This window comes from Nelumbo nucifera, chromosome 1 (assembly GCF_055504915.1).
Source record: "Nelumbo nucifera cultivar China Antique chromosome 1, China Antique-T2T, whole genome shotgun sequence".
In the NCBI taxonomy this organism is placed as follows: Eukaryota; Viridiplantae; Streptophyta; class Magnoliopsida; order Proteales; family Nelumbonaceae; genus Nelumbo; species Nelumbo nucifera.
Genome location: NC_142649.1, coordinates 189,436,598 through 189,459,839, shown reverse-complemented (window position 1 = coordinate 189,459,839; position 23,242 = coordinate 189,436,598). Strand labels below are relative to the sequence as shown.

The 23,242-nt window shown below is 36.0% G+C and overlaps 1 pseudogene; it reads right to left on the bottom strand.

Annotated features, from left to right (window-relative positions):
• Positions 1 to 17,021: 17,021 nt before the first annotated feature.
• LOC148804275 (nicotinate N-methyltransferase 1 pseudogene) lies at positions 17,022 to 21,228 on the bottom strand (annotated as a pseudogene).
• Between the last annotated feature and the right edge of the window lie 2,014 nt (positions 21,229 to 23,242).

Sequence of the window (23,242 nt, the reverse complement as noted above, 5' to 3'; positions counted from 1 at the left end):
TGTGTCTTATTAAGGGAAAAATGGTATTTTAATTTTTATTTTCTTTTGATTAAATTTATTTAAATGAGCATTAATGTCAGCACTGCCATTTTTCGTTGTCATCTAATAAAAGATTGATTAAATCCATTGCAAATTTTAAGTGGTGCTTTAGTAAAATGCTAACTATAGGGTAGACTTTAGTAAATCCATAAAACTATAAGGGTATTTTAATAAATAACCATATCTATTATTTGTCTTCCGCACAGATCCCCACTAGTTCTCTATTGTTTTGTTTGATGTTATCTATCCAAATTAAGCATCAAGGCAAAGGGGATCAAGAAACAAAGTTGAATGTCAAGCTGCAAGTTACGGAAATTGTTCCATCTCTAAATCTTGAGCCATAATATTTTTCTTGTTTTTAGTTTCTTTTCTTAATTTTTTATTTGGACTTTCATTTAATTTTTGATTCAGACTTTGTTTAATTCTTGGTTTAGATTCTCTTTTCTACACTAGAGAGGAAAAAGGAATAGCTTTAGTATTGAATTCCCATTTCCATTCCCGAAATTTACGGTAAGTGTTTCATCTTTGACCTCTAACTCTTTGGCCCTAAATTTTTTCTTGTTTTTCATTTGTTATTTATTATTATTATTTTTGTTTTGAGTTAGGGATTCGTTTCAAACTGGAGAGGGAAAGGGGAAAAGATCAAGCTACTAAGTTACAAGCTCTACCTGGTATGTACATTTTGTTTATTTTTCTAATATTTGGTTAATCTTGTAGTAGGATGCATGCTTCTAGAACCATGGTTCAACATATTGAGTATTGAGTATTGAATATCATTTTTTAAATAATCTATTAATTTTTAGTTTAATCGTCTTCCTCAATTTAGTTTAACATCATGATTAGAATAGTTATAAAATTAAAACCAATACTTGGCAACTTGGAATTGATAATATGTAATTTTAATCCTTGTATAGTGATGAATGAAGATAAAGGTAGAATGGTAGAATAGAAACCTCTTGAGGAAGCTCTTGTACAAGTAGAAATGGTATTCTTGACCATTCGCCAACAGAACCATAAAGCAAGAAAGCACTTCCTAGGGTCATTCCTGTAAAAACACAATAAACAAGCGGGCCCACACGAGAAAGGCAAATAAAAGGGAAACAAATATACTATAACTAGAAATAGCTATGCATATTACTAATGCAAAGCATACAAACATACACAATGTATCACACACGTGCACTATTTTAACTTTAAAATTCCAAACATTGACCTTGTTTGGAGGCTACTCACTAAAAGACTCCTCTCTAAACTTGGAGACTACTACTCTCTAAACTCACTTACAACCATAGGGGGTTAACCCTTATTTATGCTTGAGCTAACCGCTTTACATGAGGTGGTTTAACAAAATTTTGGCTTTTAAAAGGTCCACGTGAGACCCTTTAAAACCAAAAGTTTGAGTCAGTTTTGTAACCGACTTAATGAAGTCGGTGCTGACTTCTTTCATTTCTCCCCTTCAGCAACGATTTCTCTCTTGCTAACCATTCCAAGTTTTGTTCTATGCTTGATGAACTTAGTGGGACTTAATCTTTTAGTAAATAGATCAACAACTTGATCTTCTGTCTTGATTGATTTTAAGAAGATTTCTCCACATAATACTTTTTCTCTGACGAAGTCATAATGAACTTCAACATGTTTCAACCTTGCATGGAATACAGGATTCTCTGCTAACCATGTTGCGGATAGGTTATCACACTATAATGAAATTGGACCGTCAATTTTTTGATGCATGTCTCTCAGTAGTTGTGATAACCAGGTGCTTTCTTGTGTTGCCATTGCCGCTGATCTATACTCTGCTTCTGTAGTTGATAAAGACATTGTTGGTTGTCTCTTACTTCACCACGATTTTACCCCTGATCTAAGTTTGAAAACGTATCCTGATGTGGATCTTCTTGTTGTTAGATCTCCTGCATAATCGGCGTCAAAGAATCTAGTAATTTGGCATTCTTCTTTCTTTTTGTAAAGAATTCCAAAGTCAACAGTTCCTTTCACATATCATAGGATTCGACAACTACTTGAAGATGAGGTTTATTGGGATTTTGCATGAAATGACTCATTACTCCAACTACAAAGGTTATATCAGGACGGGTCATTGTTAGGTAGATTAAACTACCTATTGGTTGTTGGTACATGGTCGGTTCTTCTAGTTCTTCTCCTTTCGGCATGTAGATTTGCATTCAAATCTATTGGTGTAGAAATAGATTTGCCGTCGACCATTCCATATTTTTCTAAGAGATCCTTTGTGTATTTGTGCTGACAGAGAAGCATTCCGTCTTTTAATTTTTCAAGTTCTAGCCCAAGAAAATGTATGAGTTCTCCAAGCTCTTTCATTTGGAACCGTATAAAAAGGTTCTCTTTTATCCATTGGTTCTCTCTTTCATCATCTCCCGTGATGATGAGATCATCTACATAAACAAGAACCATGGAGATCTTACTATTTTGAGTTTTTATAAATAAGCTTGAATCTGCTGATGTAATTGAATATCCACATCGGACTAAAAACTCAGTTATCTTTTCATACCATGCTCGTGGTGCTTGTTTTAATCCATATAAAGCTTTCCGTGATTTGCAAACATAATTTGGACGATTTTGACATTCAAACCCTTTTGGCTGCTTCATATATATTTCATGGTGAAGTTCTCCATGAAGAAAAGCACTCTTCACATCCATTTGCCATAATTTCTATGAATAACTTGTAGCCAAAGCTATTAGTGTTTTCACCATTGTGATTTTTGCAACTGGATTGAATGTCTCATCATAATCTAAGTCATATTGTTGTGAAAAACCTCAAGCAACCAATTGAGCTTTATATCTTTCTATAAATCCATCAACATTTCTTTTTACCTTATAAACTCATTTGCATGAGATAGGTTTTACATCATGGGGTTTTGGTACTATTTCCCGTGTTTGATTTTGCTTTAGGGCTTGGATCTCTTTTCTCATTGCCTTCTGCCATTTTTCACTTTGATAGGCTTCTTCATAATTAGTTGGTTCCAAGTCACTAACTTCTTCAGCAAGTGCGACATCTATATACTTAGGGTTAGGGTGTCTAACCCTAGTTGACCTTCATAATTCTTGTCTTGGTTGTTCCTCTAGCTCCTCCATCTGACTTGGTCTAAAATATCTTCACCTGTCTTTTGCTTAAGAACACCAATATTCCATGGTTTTGGAGATTTTTGAGAATCCGACGAGCTCGATTGAGGCTCTGAATCTTTTTCAGTTAATTTTTCTTGTACATTTTCCTCCATGACTTCAGAGTTGGGTAGTACCACTCTCTCAGGTGACCACCAAGATGAAGCTTCATCGAATACCACATTTCAAGATGTATAGCAACGATTGGTATTCGGATCGCAACACTTCCATCCCTTTCTTTCATTATCATAACTGAGGAATATACACCGGATAGCTTTCTTATCGAATTTGATGCGTAGATGGTTTGGCACAAATATGTAACATACACAACCAAATACGCGGTAGTAACTTACAGTGGGTCAACGATTCCATAACTTCTCATATAGTGAGAGAAAGCCAAGTGATGCTTTCAGTAGTTGATTGATAACATGTGCTACAGTCTTCATGCTTTCTACCTAAAATCGTCCTAGTACATTTTTACTATGCAACATGCTTTTGCATATTTCAACTAAATGTCGATTCTTTCTCTCAGCTACTCCATTCTGTTGTAGAGTATTTGGACATGTAAACGGTCATCGTATCCCATGTTTCCTGAGATAATCTGAGAATTCTTTTGATATGTATTCTCCTCTATTCTCAGTGCGGAGGCACTTTATTTTATGCCCAACTTCTTTTTTGACCTTCTCTTTAAATTCTATAAACTTTGAAAATGCTTCAGATTTTCTTTTAAGTACACCCATATGTACCTTGAGAAATCATCAATAAATGTTATCATATACTGCATCCCAGTGTTTGATTCTTGCTTCACTTGTCCAAAAACATCAGGGTGAATGAACTCCAAAGGTTGTTTAGCTCGAAACTTTGATTCAGTATATGGTAATTGGCGTGCCTTACCATATTGACATCCAGTACATACTGTGCCAGTCCATACTTCCAATTGAGGGAGGCCTTTCAACATTGACATTGCCATCATTACTTTAAGCCTATTGTATCCAACGTGGCCAAGTCTTGCATGGCAAAGATCAGCAATTTCATTACGTCGAGTCTTTTCTACATAAGCTGATTCAACATACATTATGTAGATAGACTCTAATTTCTGTCCTTCCATAAGTGGTGCCTCCGGTGTATGTATTCTCCATATACTTTAACATCATTTGGACCAAACACTACATAATTACTAGATGTAGTTAATTGAGATATTGATAGTAAATTCTTTGTCATACCTGGCACATGGTAGACATTTTGGAGCTGTGCTTCTTCCTTGTTGAATCGTGGGATGCATAATGCTTGACCAATATGGGTGATTAGAAGTTTTGTATTATTAGCTGTAACAACAACTCGCTTGCCTTTATATTCTAACATAGATTGAAACTTCCGTTTATCTCCTGTCATATGATTTGAGCATCCAGAGTCAATGATCCAATCTTAGTTATAGTCAATTGCTCTAGGATTTGGCAAGACAGACGGTGCTGATACCGCTGAATAATCTTCAACAGAGCAGCCATTCTCATTTGGCTCTATAATACAATAGGAGGCTTTGGCTTCCCATTCTTCTTCACTTCCTTTATCTTCTTGTTGACTGGCTAATGTTGCTGTATTTCCTTCAGCTGGCTTTCTTTTGTTGTACCAGCATTCATGTGCATAATGGCCCTTCTTGGAAAAGTTGTAACATATTACATTGCGTCGATTACTCTTATACTGCGGAAAAGCTCTCCTTTGTTGATAACTTTCCTTCTACTGATAAAACTTAGCAAGCTTCTACTGCTTAGTTCTTCTGCTTGGCCCTTTCTTCTGAGTGAGAAATGCTTCTCTTATTTCTTTGATTGAGACACTAGCCATCTACTTATTTAGTGTCTCTTGGTTGGTCAACATATTTTCTAATTCAACAAGCGATGGTTGTGTTGACCAGCCTCTAATAGCTGTCATAAACCCATTATACTCAAGTCTCAACCCTCGAATAATTATTCGTCTCATTCGGGTTTCACTGATTGCAGACTCTATCTAGCAGAGAGGTTTCATCACAGAGGCTCTTTACCTTTGCAAAATACTAGCTTATTGTCATTGATCCTTGACTGGTCGATGCAAGCTCATTTTTCAACATCTGAAGACGAGCTTCATTTGTTTTGGGAAATAATTTAGATAAAATATCCCAAGCTTCACTTGGAGTTTGGGCCTTTGTTATATGCTCTAAAAATTCCTTTTCAACAGTAATTTTAATGGCATAAAGAGCCTTACATGCCTTGATTTTCCACTTCTTTTTAGCATTCTCGTCAATGGGAGCAGTTATTTCACCTTCGATTGTTACATCCAACAAATCTTTGCCTTGTAAATATGACTCCATGCACGTGCGCTAACTATCATAGTTATAGTGGTTTAGCTTCTCCAGTCCTGCAAATATGCTGGCTAAACCTGCCATTATGATTGGTGAAATTCTTCTCTGTTGCCTTTCACCAAGAAGCTTAGTCCTAGACTAATCAACTTCATAGTGTCACGCTACTCACAATGGACAGCTCTAATCCAGCAGAGTAACAGCTAAATTTTCGTTACTCAAACGTCAGTCCCGCATAATGACGAGTTCGGTCAACCAGCTCTGATACCAAATGTAGAAACACAACAAACAAGTGGGCCCACACAAGAAAGGCAAATAAAGAGGAAGCAAATAACTATTCATATTACTAATGCAACGCATACAAGTTACAAGCATACACAATGTATGATACAAATTACATACACTGACCTTGTTTGGAGGCTATTCACCAAAAGACTCCTCTCTAAACTTGGAAACTTCCACTCTCTAAACTCACTTACAACCATAGGGGGTTAACCCCTATTTATACTTGAACTAACCGCTTTACATGAGGCGGAATAGATCCATTTTTACAAACTTACAACACCATCAAAAAAAGAGATCCAAATGTACCAAGTTAGATGGAGGAGGAATAGATCCTTTTTTCACTCAATGTTGTTTTTATTTTGTAAGATCTGAATTTGGTTTTGCTTCATTGCCACCACAATGGCTGAACCGAGTAGTGCATTGTGTGTTTGTTTGGCTTTGGTGTTTTTTTTCTTGTATCTTTTTCTGTTAGTTGGTCTCTCGGTGACAGGTGAGTTGAGCCTAGTCTCTCTGTTCTCGTTGTTTAATTTGTTTTCTTCAGTGGTTTACGAGGGCTTACTTCACCAGGAAAAACATCACTGGCCATGGGCTGTGTGGCATCGTATAAGGCCTAGGCCGTATATTGATTTTTGGTGTTCTCTTGAATTTATGATTCATTTCGTTTACAACTGATGAATTAGAACTTGAAAGTTGAAAGTTGAAAGTTGAAACAATGCATGGCAAAATATAAGTTTTATTAATTTGCAACTTGAAACAATGCGTCTTTGTCGAAGTGTGATAAGAAGCATTGGAATCGCTCAAAATTTTGACATTGAGAAATTCCCTGTAAGAGACAAAGAATTGAATCTGATAGCTGAGAAGAAACACAAGCATTTATTTATTTGTTTTATTTAGGTGGGTCTTAGCCATTTATTTGTTCTAGTTTGGACCTGTAAATTAAAGATTGGTTAATGTAGGGGCTGTTTGGCAGGTTTTTTTTTTGGGAAGATCTTCTGGTAATTCTAACAGTCAAAAGACACATTGAACTTTTACTTGAAGATCTGAACAGCTTGAAGTTAGTTTGGCTACCGCGTGTCTTTCAGTGTGTCTACCAATGTCTTTCTATGCGAGAATAAAACGAAAAAGATGTGAAAAACTCCATTTGGAGCTTCTCAAAATCAGCCCGAAATGGGCCCATATTCTATGCTGAGTAATTTGCCAAAAGAATATCTACCATTTCCCATAGAAATGTTGATCATTTTTATTCAAGGTTGTTAGTTTTTCCCTTTTTATATTTAAGTTATTTTACTTTGGTTAGATCATCTCATATTAGGGTTCTTTTTGTAGGGTTTGTAAAATTTGTTAAAGCTTTTAAAAGACCATTTAAAAACTATGAATTTTAATTTGAGGAAGTTTGGTTTTGTCCGAATTAACACAACTAATTTTCAGTCGCCTTTTTTATGTAAATTATATAGACACCAATTGTGGTTTTTCTAATATGGGGCTAATGATTGAAAAAAAAAACAAGTGTTTGAGGGCATAGTTGATTAATTTAATCGTATTCTCTTGCAATCTTTTCCACTTCTCAAATTGAAGCAAAATAGGGGTTTAAGTTAAAATCGGAGGCTTCATAAAGGGTGTAGCTGCTATCTTTTTGTTGAAAATTGAACCTTTCTTTGCTTGTATGATGGCGTATCTCATGCAAAAGATATGGGTCATTATCTTTAAGGGAAAATTCCCGATCAGTACCCTGTATTTTGGCTCGAGTGATAATTTGGTCCTCGAATTTTAAAATGTGACAATTCAATACTCAAACTTTCAAAATGTAACAATTCAGTACTCGAACTTACAAAATGTGACAATCCAATACCTGTCGTTAACCAGTCCGTTGATCAGCCGTTAAGTGACATTTGAAAAGTAAAAAATGCCCTAAGAATGCTATCTAATTCTCTTTATCAACCATCCAAACATTGACAATAAAATGAATAGTCCCAAATTCTAGATTCTTCTAAACAGTCACTAACTTTTTTGAACAAAAGAGGCTAGGATTTGGGACTGTTCAGTTTTTTGTCAATGTTTGGATGGTTGATAAAGAGAATTAGATGGCATTCGAAAGGCATTTTTTTACTTTTTAAATGTCAATTAATGGCTGATTAACGGATTGATTAACGACAGGTACTGGATTGTCACATTTTGAAAGTTTGGATACTGGATTGTCGCATTTTAAAGTTCAGAGACCAAATTGTCACTTGAGCCAAAGTACAACATACTGATGATCAGGAATTTTCCCTTATCTTTAATGTTCGTCTTTTTGTTGAGTGACATAAAAAAAATCTTTTTGTTGAGAAGAAAACCTTTCTATCTTTCTTTTTTTTCTTTCTGTTTTATCTTATATTTTTTACATTCTTTATATAAGTTTGATGGAAAATTTCATACTCATACATTAATGGTCATGAACTTTGATTATTTGCACTTTTAAAATTTAATGTCGAATTGTGCTTTTTTATATCTTCCAATTCCTTTACCATATACCACTATTATATGAATATTTTAATACTATATATTAACTATATATGATTTAGTTTATTTTGTTTGTGATATTAAATATCAGAAATCATTTATTTATTAAATCATATTCATCTTATAGTACTCTTTGATCATACAAAAGAGAAATTACTGCTATTTTCCTCTTAGTTAATTATTGACGATGTTAGTAGTGTAGGCACTCATCATTCAGAAGTAAGACCATGCTTAGGTATGAATTAAAAATTAACAATAATTATTAAATAGCAACGCTAACTTTCTATAATTATTTCTGTTTATTTCTTTGTTATTATTTGTCTAAAATAATAGAAAAATAATAACACAAAAACAATATATGAAAAAATAATAGAAAATTTACAAACAATAAAATAAAAAATTAGGAGAAATAATATCAAATACTATTGATGAATAATAACAAAGTTAAATTACTGAAAGAAAATAAAAGTATTATTTTTATTACCAAAAAAGAAAAAATAAAAGGAAAATAATAACACAAACTTTGTTGAAAAATAATAGTAGAAAATAATTAGATATCAGGTTTTGGGATTCCCGTGCATCACATATACACCACACACACCCCAACCCTAGTCAAACATGTTTTTTTTTTCTTTTATTTTTTGGCGACTTGGGGTGATAATTTTCAGCCCAGCTTCACGCATCTTGAAATTTTTCAAGCTTGGGCTTAGGTTTTTGTGTTCAAGGTCGGGCCTAACACTTCAAGCCCGAATGTCAATATATTATTTATATATTAAATATATACATGTGTATGTGTTTTATATTATATTATACATTACCTTTTCTCAAATATATTATATTATATTATATTATGTCTCTAAATATTATTATATAAAATATTTATAGATAAAACCCCTATAATTTATGGGCTGTAGAAGAAACCCTGTACAACGTAATCCCTGTGAAATTGTTGGGTGTGGGTCCAGCCCATATGGAGGGGCCCACCCCACCTTTATTTGCTCCCTAAAAAAAGGGAGCCGAATATTGGTAGAAAGGTTACCACATTTCAGTTTTTTTTCTTGGCGTCAAATTAGTAACCACTGAACAGAGAATAAGAAAAAAAAACTCAGAACAAAATAAAAAAAGGGTTTTTTTGGTCTTTTGAGTTTTGTGAAGAAGAGGGAAAAGTTGGCTCTTGTTACATTCAAGATCAAGTTTGGATGTGCCTTTAAAGCCCGTTCTTGATGATATTAAGTGTTGGAGTTAAGAATCCCACTCTATTTCAGATTTGGTGATTCTTCTTCTTTCTTCTACTTCTCAATTCAGACTTACAGCAACTTGGTGAGATCTAAACTTATGTTTGTGTTGTATCCACCTTGCATTTGGTGATGTTAATGTTGTTCTTGTGAGCCAATGATTATTTCCTTTATGTTTGTAAGCCTCTAGTTGCAACTAGAGAAGACTATTATACCCATTAATTTCTGAATTAGTGGGATACTTTTACGGACCATAGGTCCCGTGGTTTTTCCCTGATTTTGGGGTTTTTCACGTAAAAATTCTGGTGTGCTATTGTGTGGTGATTGTTATCTGTTTTTTTGTTACTTGGCTGAATTGTTTATTTGTTATAATTGTTGTTGGTAAACCCAATTTGACACACGAATTTGGGGGAAAGGTTCTTGTTGTCCTGGGATTGGTTTTACATTCATTTCTGCTACTATAGTGTAACTTGCCCAACAGAAATAGACCCAAAGCTTAGCGCAGCCTAATATTGTACAAACCTAGGCTGGGCTTACATATTAGGCTTGATGTCTGGGCCTGGGACCAGGCTATAGCCCTAGTGTTTTAAAAATTGGCTTAGAGGCCAATCTATTTTTGCCTCCAGGTCGCTGATTTGACTGTTTGAGTTAAATGAGTCGGATTGTGTGACACATATATGTATGTATATTTGTATAAATATGTATTTTATCAATAAAATAATGTATAATTATATTTTACATATAGTGTATGTATATATGTATTATTTTATTTTTAATTTATATTTTTTATTTCAGTTTTAATCTATTTTTCATAATTAAAAATGCTTAAATATTGGGTTTTGAAACCAAAAAAGTGTTTTGTTTTTTGGCAAACATAGTGGGGCAAGGTGCCTTCAGCTCCTTGGGATGCATAGACCTTGAGAAGCTACCCCAAATTGAAATAACGATCATCTCAATCAAACAACAAGCACAAAGTTATGGTTTTTGGAAGTTTTGGTGTGTAACTTGTGACTTGGTGGCCAGGTCGAATAGGTGAATAATTCAACTGCCTACATCAAACAGTTTTTGACCAAGTCAATATGTTTTGAAAAAATTATAGGTTTTAGGAGAATCAGACTTACAATTGAGACCAAAAGATAGATCGAACGGGTCCTTTAGCCTGGTCTGATCCATGATCTCCTCTACTCTCAAGCCTGTTGGAGTGGACTATTTTTTTATTCATGGAATGGAATTCATATAATAAAATAATTGCCCATGTATCGGCATGCATGAAGCTTTGGTTTGCCTATTGGGGTTTAAAAGAGATATCTTTCTCATTCAAAGAATAAAGGAAACAAATGGGATGTGTGTTGTATGTGGGAAGATACATTTCTTCTGGTTTTTCTGGAATAGAATAAATAGATATGTTTGTTTAATCCCCATTTTAGACAGTTTATCTTTCACAAAAGGAGTTCAAATCTGTGCCCCACAATATCCCACAACACATCCCTGCCATGTATTGGGAACATCTCCCGATGATGTATGATGTCATCATCGGGAGGTGTTACCAATACATGGTGGGGATGTGTTGTGCCTTGTGGGGCGCAGATGTGAACTCTCACAAAAGAGGATCTCATCTATATAATTTTTGCAAAGTTTTGCAATAGATTTGATTTTGTCAATTTTGATATTTTTTTTGTTTGATTGGAAGGGTAGTGTATAAAGAAAAAAAATATGAAAAAGAAGACATTGAAAGGCAAAAGTCTTTTGGGATGGGGAGTCACCGGAGTCTAAAAAAGTCCAATAGAATTCACATCAGCCCCCCATAAGGGGGTGCCTCACAATGTCTCATAGCACATCCCAGCTGTATATCCAGAACATCTCTCGGTGATAGTATAAAATGTGATAAGACATCATCAGAAGATGTTCCAATACATGGCTGGGATGTGCTGTGGGATGTTGTCCAATTGCATTATTTCTAAAAATGGTACAAGAGTATTGGCAAAAAGCTCATCTAATGCATTCATCAATAGACTCGTATTTGTAGGTTACAACTTCCTAACTCAACGACTCTAAACAGTCCAACTTGACTAACAAACTGTATTACTTGCTTGGTCTAGAATATGTAAATTAGAAAGACATCTCTATACTATGGGTCAATTACAAAGACATCTCTATACTTTTCATTAGACAAAGACATACAAAAACCTCCCTTGAAGTTTCTGACAATTATAAAAAATTCCCCTATAATTTTATTTTAGTAAAAACCTCCTCTCTGTTTTTGAAAAGTTGAACAAATACCTCCCTTCCGTTAATGACCAAGACTGAAAACGTTAAGAGATCAATAATCATTTTTTTCAAAATACCTATTATACCCTTTTACAAATTAATGTGCATCTATTTTTACTAAAATAGCCCTAAGGCCCCACCACCCACTTTCCCTCCGCTTGTTTCATCGCCACCGTCCCTTGAACAGGATCAGATCCTCTATGGCGGCATCGTCAAGCAAGTTTCAACCCATACAGCATTGCTGCTTACGCCTTCATCCAGATGAGTACTCACATGGGTGGCCTCAACACTTTTGCTGTTGTTGGTCTTGCCTCCAAGCCTCTCCATGTCTAAGGTAAGCCCTAGTATCAATGCAAGTGGGTTCCAGATTCCGGTAACCAATCATTGTTCACCGATGGTCACAAGATTTATCCTGATTGGGGATATGAAAGAGTATACACGTCTTTGTTGTCAATTGCACGTTCCCGAAGCTGGTCGGTGTCGACGGTTCCAGTGGAATCCTCCATTTCTAGACCAACGATGGCTTCGATTGAGATGTTAATGCAATTGATCAAGACAGAAAACGACAGCCCGTATCGACCGATACATATCGTTCCGGGACCCTTCCGATACGCTCCTACAGTGGGTGTATCAGGGGTCTGACCGATTCAGGGGATGGAGGGGTCCTAGACCGGCTCCCCTGAACCAGTTTAAAAAAAATAAAGAAAAAGTAAAAAAACAAGTATCGAAATGCCCAATACGCTCTTACCAGTGTATCAGCCGTATCGATATTTTGAACCTTGGGATTGAACAATTGGGTTTTAAGTTTCAACATCACTAATCAATGTCAAATGTCCATTAAATATCCATTGTTGTCGTAATCTTGGATGGTTCAGAGTTTAACCATATTGTTGTGAAGTTGTAAGCGTGTCAAAGGTTGTGATTATGATATAGATGGGCACTTTGGCTTGAACAATTAGACTTGAATATAGGCAATTTGGACTATTTATATATTTAACACCTTGTTCGATCTTGATTGTCTTAAGCGAGAAAATCTTGTTAAGAGTTGTTATGGTGTCAATGAGAGTGATACGGACATGGGCACCTTCGCTTTTTTGGATGGAGAGTGATACAGACTGGTTCGTCCGTGCCCACCATCGATCTGGTGTTGCAGAGCGAGATGGTGTACTGGATCTCTAGTGTGAATTCGATGGTTTGGGTTTCGGAAGATGTGATGTGTCTAGAGGGGGAGTGCACCGCCATTTTGCCGATGTGCATTATGAGGAAGAAGATGAACTGTGTTCGAGCGGATTATGGAGTTGCTGAGATAGGGCTATTTTAGTAAAAACATATGCACATTAATTTGTAAAAGGGTAAAATAGGTATTTTGAAAAAATGATCATCTCTTTAACGTTTTCTGTCTTGGTCATTGACGAAAGGAAGGTATTTATTGAATTTTTCAAAAATAGAGGGGATGTTTTTGCTAAAATGAAACTATAGGGGAGGTTTTTATGATTGTCAAAAACTTCAGGCGAGGCTTTTGTATTTTACCCTTTAAAAAAAGATTTTAATATGATTGTTTAAAATTTTTAAATATCCAAATTACCTTTTTAAAGAAGCTCACACCTTGCAATTTAATGCTTACTAAGCCCCTATTTGAGAATACTTATAAGAAGTACTTTTTTTAACAAATACTTCTTTTAAGATTTGGGACCACACATTAAGTGGTTTTGTGTGTTTAGTAAAAAAGTGGGGAAGAAGTATTTTTTTTAAAGAAGTACTTCTTTAAAAGTTGGCTTTTTTTTTCAGCACTTCTTGAAAAATACTTCTCCAAACAAAAAGGGACGAACCAGTCCCTAATATTTTCTTGTAATACTTCAAATACCTCCGCGTGAGGGTTATACCTCCATCTCCTCTCATTCGAACATCTCTACTAGGTAGCGGCACACCTAGTTACAGGTCCATCGACAATGATCAGCGGTGAGGAAAAGTGGCCAGTGGACCTGTCGTTTGGCCACTATCTTCTATTTTATGAAGTTATTCTTCTCATTTAATCATTTTTTTTGTTTTTTTAAACATAAACTCCCATGTTCTTCGCAGATCTACACTTGAACTCCCATATTCTAATAACGACAGTCTCACCATCCAGCCACCGGCAACAAGTGGTTAGTTCGCCAAACTCCTCCCCTCCAAGTTTTTTCTTCTTGTTTTTTTTTTAACTTGAAACTCCCCTGTTTTATCTTGTTTTTTGTATTTTTTTTACAATATTTGATTTATTTTTTATACAAACAATGATGTTGAAATCTGAGATCGAATCAACCATGTTCTCAAACCCCATAACTTCTTACTCTAGTAGAAAAATCTGGGACTGATTACTCTGCCACAGGAATCGAAACCCAGATTTGGTTGCTGGTATGCAACCTTCCCTCAAAGACCAAAGCACGTGAGAAAATCCAGTTAACAAGGCTTTCACTAACACCCTTGTGGAGCTTGCAACTTAAATTGGGATGCTGAAAAGCCCTAAAACACCCCACCATCTTCTCTAATACGCCACTAAAGTTAGATAGGAAATCAACTAGGTTGGTATCCGAGCTGATATTTTGTCTTAGATTCTGTACAGGTTCTAGGCTTTGGATTCTAGTAACATCCAATGACATAGTTTCAGAACTAGGATTCTTGTTGTTCTGATTAAATAAAGCTTCGAGTTCACCAACAAACTTGTATGTTTTATCACCTTGGCCACCTACTTGTCTTTGTTTGGTTCTATTGTAATACTTGTAAATGTTCTCAAATTTCTCTACATTTTTTTGGGTTCCTGTGGTACTCCAATCCCTCAAGTTTCTTGATCAACTTCATAAGTGGGGTCCACGTGGTACCCCAATCCTTCAAGTTTGGTTCTATTGTAATACTTATTATTATTATTAGACCTGTTCATGGGCCGGGCTCGGGCCGGGCTTTCACTTGTCACTAATGAAAATATACTAGGCCCGAGCCCGAGCCCGGCCCGACCAACGGGCCTATAACTTGGGCCCGAGCCCGAAGCCCGACCTAATTGGAAAAAAAAACAATTTTCCCTATTCAAATTAGAATTAAAAATTCAGATAGTATTTTTTTTTCTATTTAAATGATCAATGGGCCTACAAGATGGTATTTTTCCCTTTCTTTTATATTTTAAAACACAATTTTACATTCTTAAATCAAAAAATTTATTCAAATGGACATAATCACATAACTAATTTTAAGTTTAATATTAGGTCGGGCCGGGCCGAGCTTGAGCGGGGCTATTTTGACAAAACCTGAGCCCGACTCGAATTTATTGCGGGCCGGGCTTTTTGGCCCGACTTTAAGCCCGCAGGCCTATAAGCATGTTCAAGCCCGTCCGAGGATCAGGCCACCCGGCCCATGAACAGGTCTAATTATTATTATTATTATTATTATTAATTGGGTCCATATGGTGATTTGCGTATGGGCCCACGTGGTCTCTCAGTTGTTACGAAGTAGGGTCCACGTGGACTCTCAGTTAAAATGTATAATATAACATGTGAAAAGCATTGTATATATGTATCAGTAAAGTGAGGGCTAATATTGTCATTTGTGTCAATATAAGCACTTATGGAAACAGTAGCTTACCAAACATCCCCGTCCCAATAGTGCTTAAAAACATCATAAGTGATTTAGAAAGTGGGTTATCAAACAACCTTAAGTGGTTGTTAAAATAATTAATTCTAAGAAATACTTGTACAATAAATACTTCTTTTAACAACCACTTAATCATGAAGCAGGGCCTAAACCCTCATCTTTTTTCTATACTCACCGAAAACCTACCTTTCATTTTCAATGTTAAATACGATAAAAAAAATGGCTCACTTTTTCCATCACGTTAAAACCCGAAACCGCTACAGAACACGGGAGAATTCGGTAGAGACAAAGAATTGAGCAATCACTACAATTGCTTTGCCTTCTTTAATTTTGGTTGAGGAATACAAAAGAACAGAAGTCGTTGGGCGAGCAGTGCAGGAAGAGAAAAAGAGGGATGGCTGACCGTTTCTTTCTTAACAAAATGTCGGACTTCATTGTTGAGAAAAATGAGGAAATAGACGTCAAAGCATCAAAGATTCACTCTTAGGGGGTGTTCTTTTTTCAGATTTTAAGAGGGGAGAAAGTTGGTTTCCCATTGACCAAAAATCCTATATTTTTTTTTTCAGATTTTTGTAGGAATCAAGAAAAATTTATTTTCCTGAGTGGTTTCCTACGTGGTAAATAAGTTTCCCACCTGCCAATACAAAAATGATAAGGTAACTGTATTATACATGGATAAATAACTTAACGAAAAACGAACGGCGCCTTAAAGCTTATCTCTTTTTCCTACCCAATTCTCGCGGTGAACGGCTTTGGATTTGAAAGAAACGATTGTCACCCATACATATGGGGTTTCAGTGGGCGATGCGTCAGTGACTTCACACAATCACACTGTACACTGGTTCCCTGGGGACGACTTTCTTGCTTTTCAAAGCATACCAAGTAACAAAGAGAAAAAACAATCTCAACCTTTGCTTTGAGATTGTCAAGGTCTGTGACTCTGCTTCCAGGGGGATCTGGTGACGTGACAGACCAGATCAACCCAGCATACCGGACCAGAAATGGTGTCTGCTCCCTCCGCTTGAAGACCATCCGAGCAGAAATGGCGACGTTGGGAGGCCTGTGACGATGCTTTCAGAATTAATTTCCTGGTATCGGAAAAATCACCCAGGAATATAGTGATCTCATCCCCCTTGGAAGGAAATAGTTTGAGCTTGGGAATCTCTGAGGTCTGCTGCTTTAACTCTTTGGTGTATTAAATAACCTTCGCAGCATAATGATGATTTCTGAGTCTTGCATACAATGAATTGTGTTTGATTGAAAACGCGTAAAACATCTGCAGAAAATCATATTGCACGTTAATATTTCTTGGTAAAGGTTTTTTTTTTTTAAATTCTGGAGAATCTTCTTGCCGAGCCTTTAACCCCTGATCGGTAAATGGATTGATCCCAGCTAAGTTTTCTTAATTAAGAAATTACAGACTGATTTCTGAAAAAAAACTTCTTGCCGAGCCTTTAACCCCTGATCAGCAAATGGATTGATCCCAGCTAAGTTTTCTTAATTAAGAAAACACAGTTTTCTATAATTACAGATTGTTTTCTGAAGAAATCTTTTAAATTATGAAGAAAACTGTGTGAAATCTTTTAAATTCTGAAGAAATTTTTTCTTAATTACAGATTGTTTTCTATTTCTCTTCTTTTCTGTCATACACTATCGCACATCGAATGCTCATGGGCATTCAATGGGTAGGACATCTAGCACTGGTAGGGGGACCGAGTTAAATGGTGGGCACTGATGCCATTCACAGTTTCACACATACCGATTCTTACCCAAAGCCTTAATCAGGAAGAAGAAGAGTGGAAGGATGTAAAGGAGTGAAGGTAGGTAAGAGCTCGAACTGGATAGAGAAACTTTAGTGGTTTTTTAAGAGTTTTGCAGGTAAGGGAAACTTTTTGCCCTTAATTTCAATAAAAAATAATATTTTTATATAATAATTAAAATAGGGTAGTTTTTTCAGAAAAATATAAAAAAAGGGCACTGTTGTTCGTCTTCCTCCTCTGTATTCATGCGAATGGATCATAAGATTCCAGTCAAGTTATAACCATAAATGCTTATGTCTCAGAAAATTGCCCTTATCTACAAGAAACCCATATTATATTGCTCACACCACGAATATTTGGGGCTTTTGCCACCACCTCTTGGCAAATGGAAATTGATTCCTTTTAGGACATGGGGATGCTTCTTAGTATCATCTACAGGCAATCTCAGACGCTTCCGCTCACATCCACCAGGCGCTCCACCCCTTTGAACCCATTGTAGCCCTCCAATATTGCCTTCATGAACAACACAAATACCCCAGACATGGCCTTCTGCATTAGCTCGTTTATCTCCGACTTGTCTCCGTAGTATGAGTACGTTGCCTCACTGTTCGCCTTAATGAATGGCTCTTCTTTTAGGTCCACCACCGCCTCGTACAGGATGGGCCACACCTTCATCAGTGCATCCTATTGGTGTTGCAGAACGTATGCAGCGTAGGATAGACCCTCCCTGTCGGTGACCAGGGTCTTTCCAATCTCCATCAGGGAGTACTTGCACTCTGAGGAGTCGTCAGCGATGTGCTCCGAGAAGACATCGTAGTTGGTGAGCATTTGGAGGATACACTAGAGGTTTTCGGGATTGCCGGTTGGGAGGACACATGCTAGTATCTCAGAGGCGGAGAGAGGGACGTTGGAACCACCTTGCTAGGTGGCGTCGGGGACCTTGAGGTGGACGATGGCGTTGAGGGACATTGGGACACTGATCATGTTGGTGAGCTCCAGTATGACCAGCCTGGCGTAGTTTCAGGTCTCTGTTGTTTCGTCCGCCATGGCCGTAGAGCTTTGCTTCTGAGTTCTCACTTCTCAAAGACTACTGTCCTTTGCTGTTGTTGGTTTTTGATAAGGAAGTGAAGGAGCGATACTATGTAACTACATTGATTGGTTATTTGTTTCAACCAACCTAATAATCTTAGAAAAGACAAAGTATCCTAGGTCTACCTCTCGTGTCCGTATACTAGATCTCTGATCACTGATTTCCTTTCGATCCTACGCCACCATCTCATAAAGTAAACCGGCGGCCGCATTTGAGTCTTTGGCTTGTTTGGTGATCTTCGGCAAGGTGTAGAAGGGATTTGCTGTTGTGTTGGTGGCACCGTGTTAAGATGCATCGAGGAAGGCGAAGACGAACTTGGGTGAGTTGGGCAATAGAAGCATGATCACTGGACCTATAAATGAATTCGTTTTGCTCCATTGCAGTCTTCACTAAAGCAGCTGGAACCATTATAGTTACAGAAATAAGTTTTATAGAGAGAGAGAGAGAGTTCTGGTTTGAGGTTCACTAGGATCCTGAGCTTGTTGACGTCACTTTAACTAAAGAAGCAAGAAGATATTCCAATGTGCCACCTATGATTTTACTAACATGGTTTCTCCTGAGAACTCCGGTCATAATTGTCACCGGCGACCTTAACCTACCACCAAACAGAAGTGGAGAAGGAAGATGAACAACATTACCCTTTCTTGATATTTTTCCAATAAAAAAACTATCATATTTTAGTTATTATATAAAAATATTATTTTTTATTGATATTAAGGACAAAAAGTTGCCCTTGTACGCTAGAAACCCTTTTTTTGACTGAATCATATCTAATTCTACTAAGATGACAGTCCAGCTGGCTTGTCTAATAATTAGGGGCGATTAAGCCTTTGCAAAATGACTAAAAAGTATTCGAAAACCCAATTTTATTCTCTTTCTCCTTCTTTACCATCTCGAACCATCCGAACCCTTCTTTGCTATCACTGACATGTTCTTTTCTCCGCCAATGAATCACAAGAACATGAAACAATAGGAACCATCAAGTCAGAGTTCAGTTCGATGATATCTACCTTCTTCCCTCTTTCTCTTTCTTTTTCTCTTTTCTCTTGTTTTCCTTTTTTTTTTCTCCCTTTTTTCCCCTGTTTTTCCATTACCAGGAAAGAGGTGAATGGTGGTTGTTCATAGCAACTGTAATTCAATTTTAGTTCTTCTCAAACACATCTCCACTCAACAACACCAATAGAATAATGTTAATAAAGCCATGGGAGTTAGAAACTAGAAAGTGAGATCTAAGTTGTAGTTTACCAGAAAGCTCCCAAACACAAAGCTTCAAAATGTACTTGAACAAACTCCATAAGAGAATTCGACTGAATACAAGTGTAAACAAGGGAAAATCCGAAGGAAATAGAGAATCCGTAGAAATAAGAAATATTAGAACTCCATTGGTGTGATAAAAAAGACATTGTCTTTTGTACTTCTCAAAAGACATCATTTAATGGATGCCGAAATCATTGATGGCTTTCTTCAAGTTTATTCGTATCAAATCGTATAGTAGTACCAAGTACCAGCACAAATTGACACTTTAACCTCCATCAACATTAATGGTTCACAGTGGAAGTTGAGACATATTGATTCATTTATTAGACCAAACATAAATAACTTCACCATAAGAAAATAGTTTTAGGGTCCAAAAGAGTAGAGTGCGGGTGGGCACTACCAAGCCTGGGGAAGGTTTGGTAGGTAGGTAATTGAGAGTTCAAAAATGTAGGTCACCTACCAAACTTGGGGAAGGTTTTACCCTTTTACTAAAGATAACTCCATCAATTAGGTCTTAAAAATTTGGGTTTATTCAGTTCGGCTTTTAATCAAATAAACTGATTATTCACCCCTGATTATGGGTTGTATGAGGAAAAATACTATTTGGGTCAAAAAAAAGGGAGGGGGTAGATGTTAAAACCAATGAGACAAAAATTCCCATTAAACAGGCTTTAAAAAAGATATAAATGTAAAAATGGTAATAGAGAAAAAATAGACAACAAAAAACATACATAAATTCAATTATTAGGTAAAAACACTTGTCTGGATAAGTGCATTTATCTAGATAAGTAACCTACGTAAAAATGAAGGAAGCCTAAGTCTAATGATAGTCAGATATGTTCTACTGTTTCTTTATCATTGAGTCTAGTAGTTGAATCGTGACCGTGTGACAAGAGTGTGTTTAATTTCTTGAGGGCCCATTTTCTGGACCAAACGGTTTATTCGGTTAAAAATCGAACCGAATAAACTGAGATTTTAAATGAAAAACTGAACCGAAATTGAAATAACCGAAACAAAAATTTTCGGTTCGGTTTTCGGTTATTTTGGTTAAAATCGAATTTCAATATTATATATATTTTAATATATAATATATATTATATATTAAAAAAATATATATTATACAATGTATATAATAAATTATATATTTTAATACATAATATAATACAATATAATATATTTTATACATATTATATATGTATTATATGTTAATATATATATTATAGATAATAAAGTTCGGCTAATTCGGTTTTTTCGGTTAACCGAATTTTTAAAACTGAAAACCGAAACCAAAACAGAAATTTTATAAAATCGAAAAAGCCGAACCAAAATAATAAAACCGAAAAAACTGAAATCAAAATTTTCGGTTCGATTTTTTTGGTTTTAACCGAATAATGCTCACCCCTAATTCTCATCCAGCTTGGCCTGGCTGAGACAAACTTCTAACTGAACTGCTTAAGAAGCTATTAGAAAAATGCATAAATTAAAGGGATACAGTTTGATTTATGCTATACCCACTTGTTTAATTGGAATGGGGGCTAGATCCTCTAAATATTCATCATGTGGTATAGTTGATAAAGATATGTGATCTTCTGTTAACCTTGATTGCTTTACGTAGTTACAATCTTGACAATTTCCTAAGATTTTGGCATGCTAAGAACATAATGATATTTTATTGTTAGGGAAACAAAGAGATACTGATGCTATTCCTCTTGCTTCTTATAGGCCCATCCGAAATGTCTCAATCTTCGGTTTTCTATTAAGACTAGAAATATTTGCAAAGAATGATGGGTCCTGTTAAACAAGTTCTTCTTCTTCTTCTTCTTCTTCTCTCTCTCTCTCAATCCAACTGAAAGAGAAAAAGGTACACACTAGAACAGACCCTCCAAATCGGATTCCCAAATAGATCTAACATATGGAATTGATTCAGAATGTCAAAAAAGTTCAGCCTTAAATTAACTCAAAAGATTCCATGTCTTTTCTTTTCTTCACATCCATCTAGCTCATAGATAACTAGCTCAATTTGTCAAATAAAGTGCAGCTTGTATTAGTTTCTTCTCAATTTTTCTACAAATGATTCTGTTTGGGAACTGATTATTGTGAGAAGCAAGCAAAATCCAATGTTGCCACAAAAATGTGAACAAAAGAGGCTAACTGCCAAGTTTCAGCTTGCATATACAATTGAATGTACTGGTTGCCCAAGTTTGCAGTGGAGAAGAAGATTAATAAGTCAATATCCACTTGGAAGTTGAAGCACCAAATTGAACATACTAAACAGGTTATAGAATTTAACAAGTATTATGTGCACAATATACTAACTGATCCAGTATGACAGGAAACCATAGTTGATGGGAATGATAAGAAAAAATACCAAGTAGTAATCATATGAATTTACTACATAGAAATACCCTTGCTTTAATATCAGGCAGGTGTTTCCAGTCTCTGTATCTTTACGATCTTTATCTTGTATTTTATGTAATTAGTTCAATGATTTTTAAACTAATTCAGACAAAGAAAGAAAGTGAATAAATTTGTCAGATATATTACCTGCATAAAGATTTTCTGCTTCTAATTTATGCAGTTACTATTAGGTGAACTTTCTTTTCAATGATTACCTCTTCTGATTCATTCATCATTTTTCTTTTTCTCTTAAGACTGAAGAGCTTGAGAGTTGAAAGGGGAATAACCCAGGTGCTCTTTCATATTTTTGAGATAGGCGAGTTGTTATGAAGATATTGTATTGACACGAAAGCAAAAGAAGACTGAATGAGAGTGTGAAGTTGGTTGGTGCACATACATATTCATACTTGTTGCGCAAAACCCAGAAATGCAGATTTGAATGGCACCCAAAAGCGAAGAAAAGCAGATAAAGATAAGCAAGCAAAGAGGACACACAGATTTATGTGGTTTGGCTTATAGCTTACGTCCATGGGCAAAGGAGGAACAGAAATCCACTATGTAATCTGTAATGGAGAGGAATACAGAGCTGTGCACTCACAACCTCACTCACAAAAAAAAAAAAAAAAAGAAAACCCTAAACCCCAAATACACCCAAAAGTCTCGAGTTCAAATCAGCTCCCCACAATGTCCCATAGCACATCCCCGCCGTGTATTGGGAACATCTCCAGATGATAACATCATCATTTCTGATATTATCATTTGGAGATGTTCCCAATACACAGCGGGGATGTGCTGTGGGACATTGTGGGGGGCAATCCTGTGGGAGGCTGATTTGATCTCACAAGTCTCACACTTCTCTCACAAGACAGAGACTAAGTATACAAAAGAGAAAACCCTCAAAATACATAGCTCTTCGTATTCGATTCGGATCCATAAGTTGAATATAGATCGGGTCTGTACCCTACACTCCCACCACAAACCACTATAAAATTTTGCTTTTGGGTTTTTTCTCAAATTAATTCGGAACAGATTCATGAAGTGGGTCGGTTTTACAATTTTACTGTGGTGGTTGACTTCATGTTTATCTAAACCTTTTTCATGTTTTTTTGTTTTAATTTCTTTTCCTTTTTCTTTACTCCTATTTGGCCAGACTAATATACCTATACGCATATTCATATTCTTCTCACTTAACAATGAAACTGTCCTTCGGATTTTACCAATTTGATCAAGGTGAAGCCTGAAATATTCATGAAGAGAGAATCTGTGTAGGTTGCAACCAACTTTCAAATTTCCTACGTAAATGTTTTGGTACACGTTTGATTTGTTGTTTTTG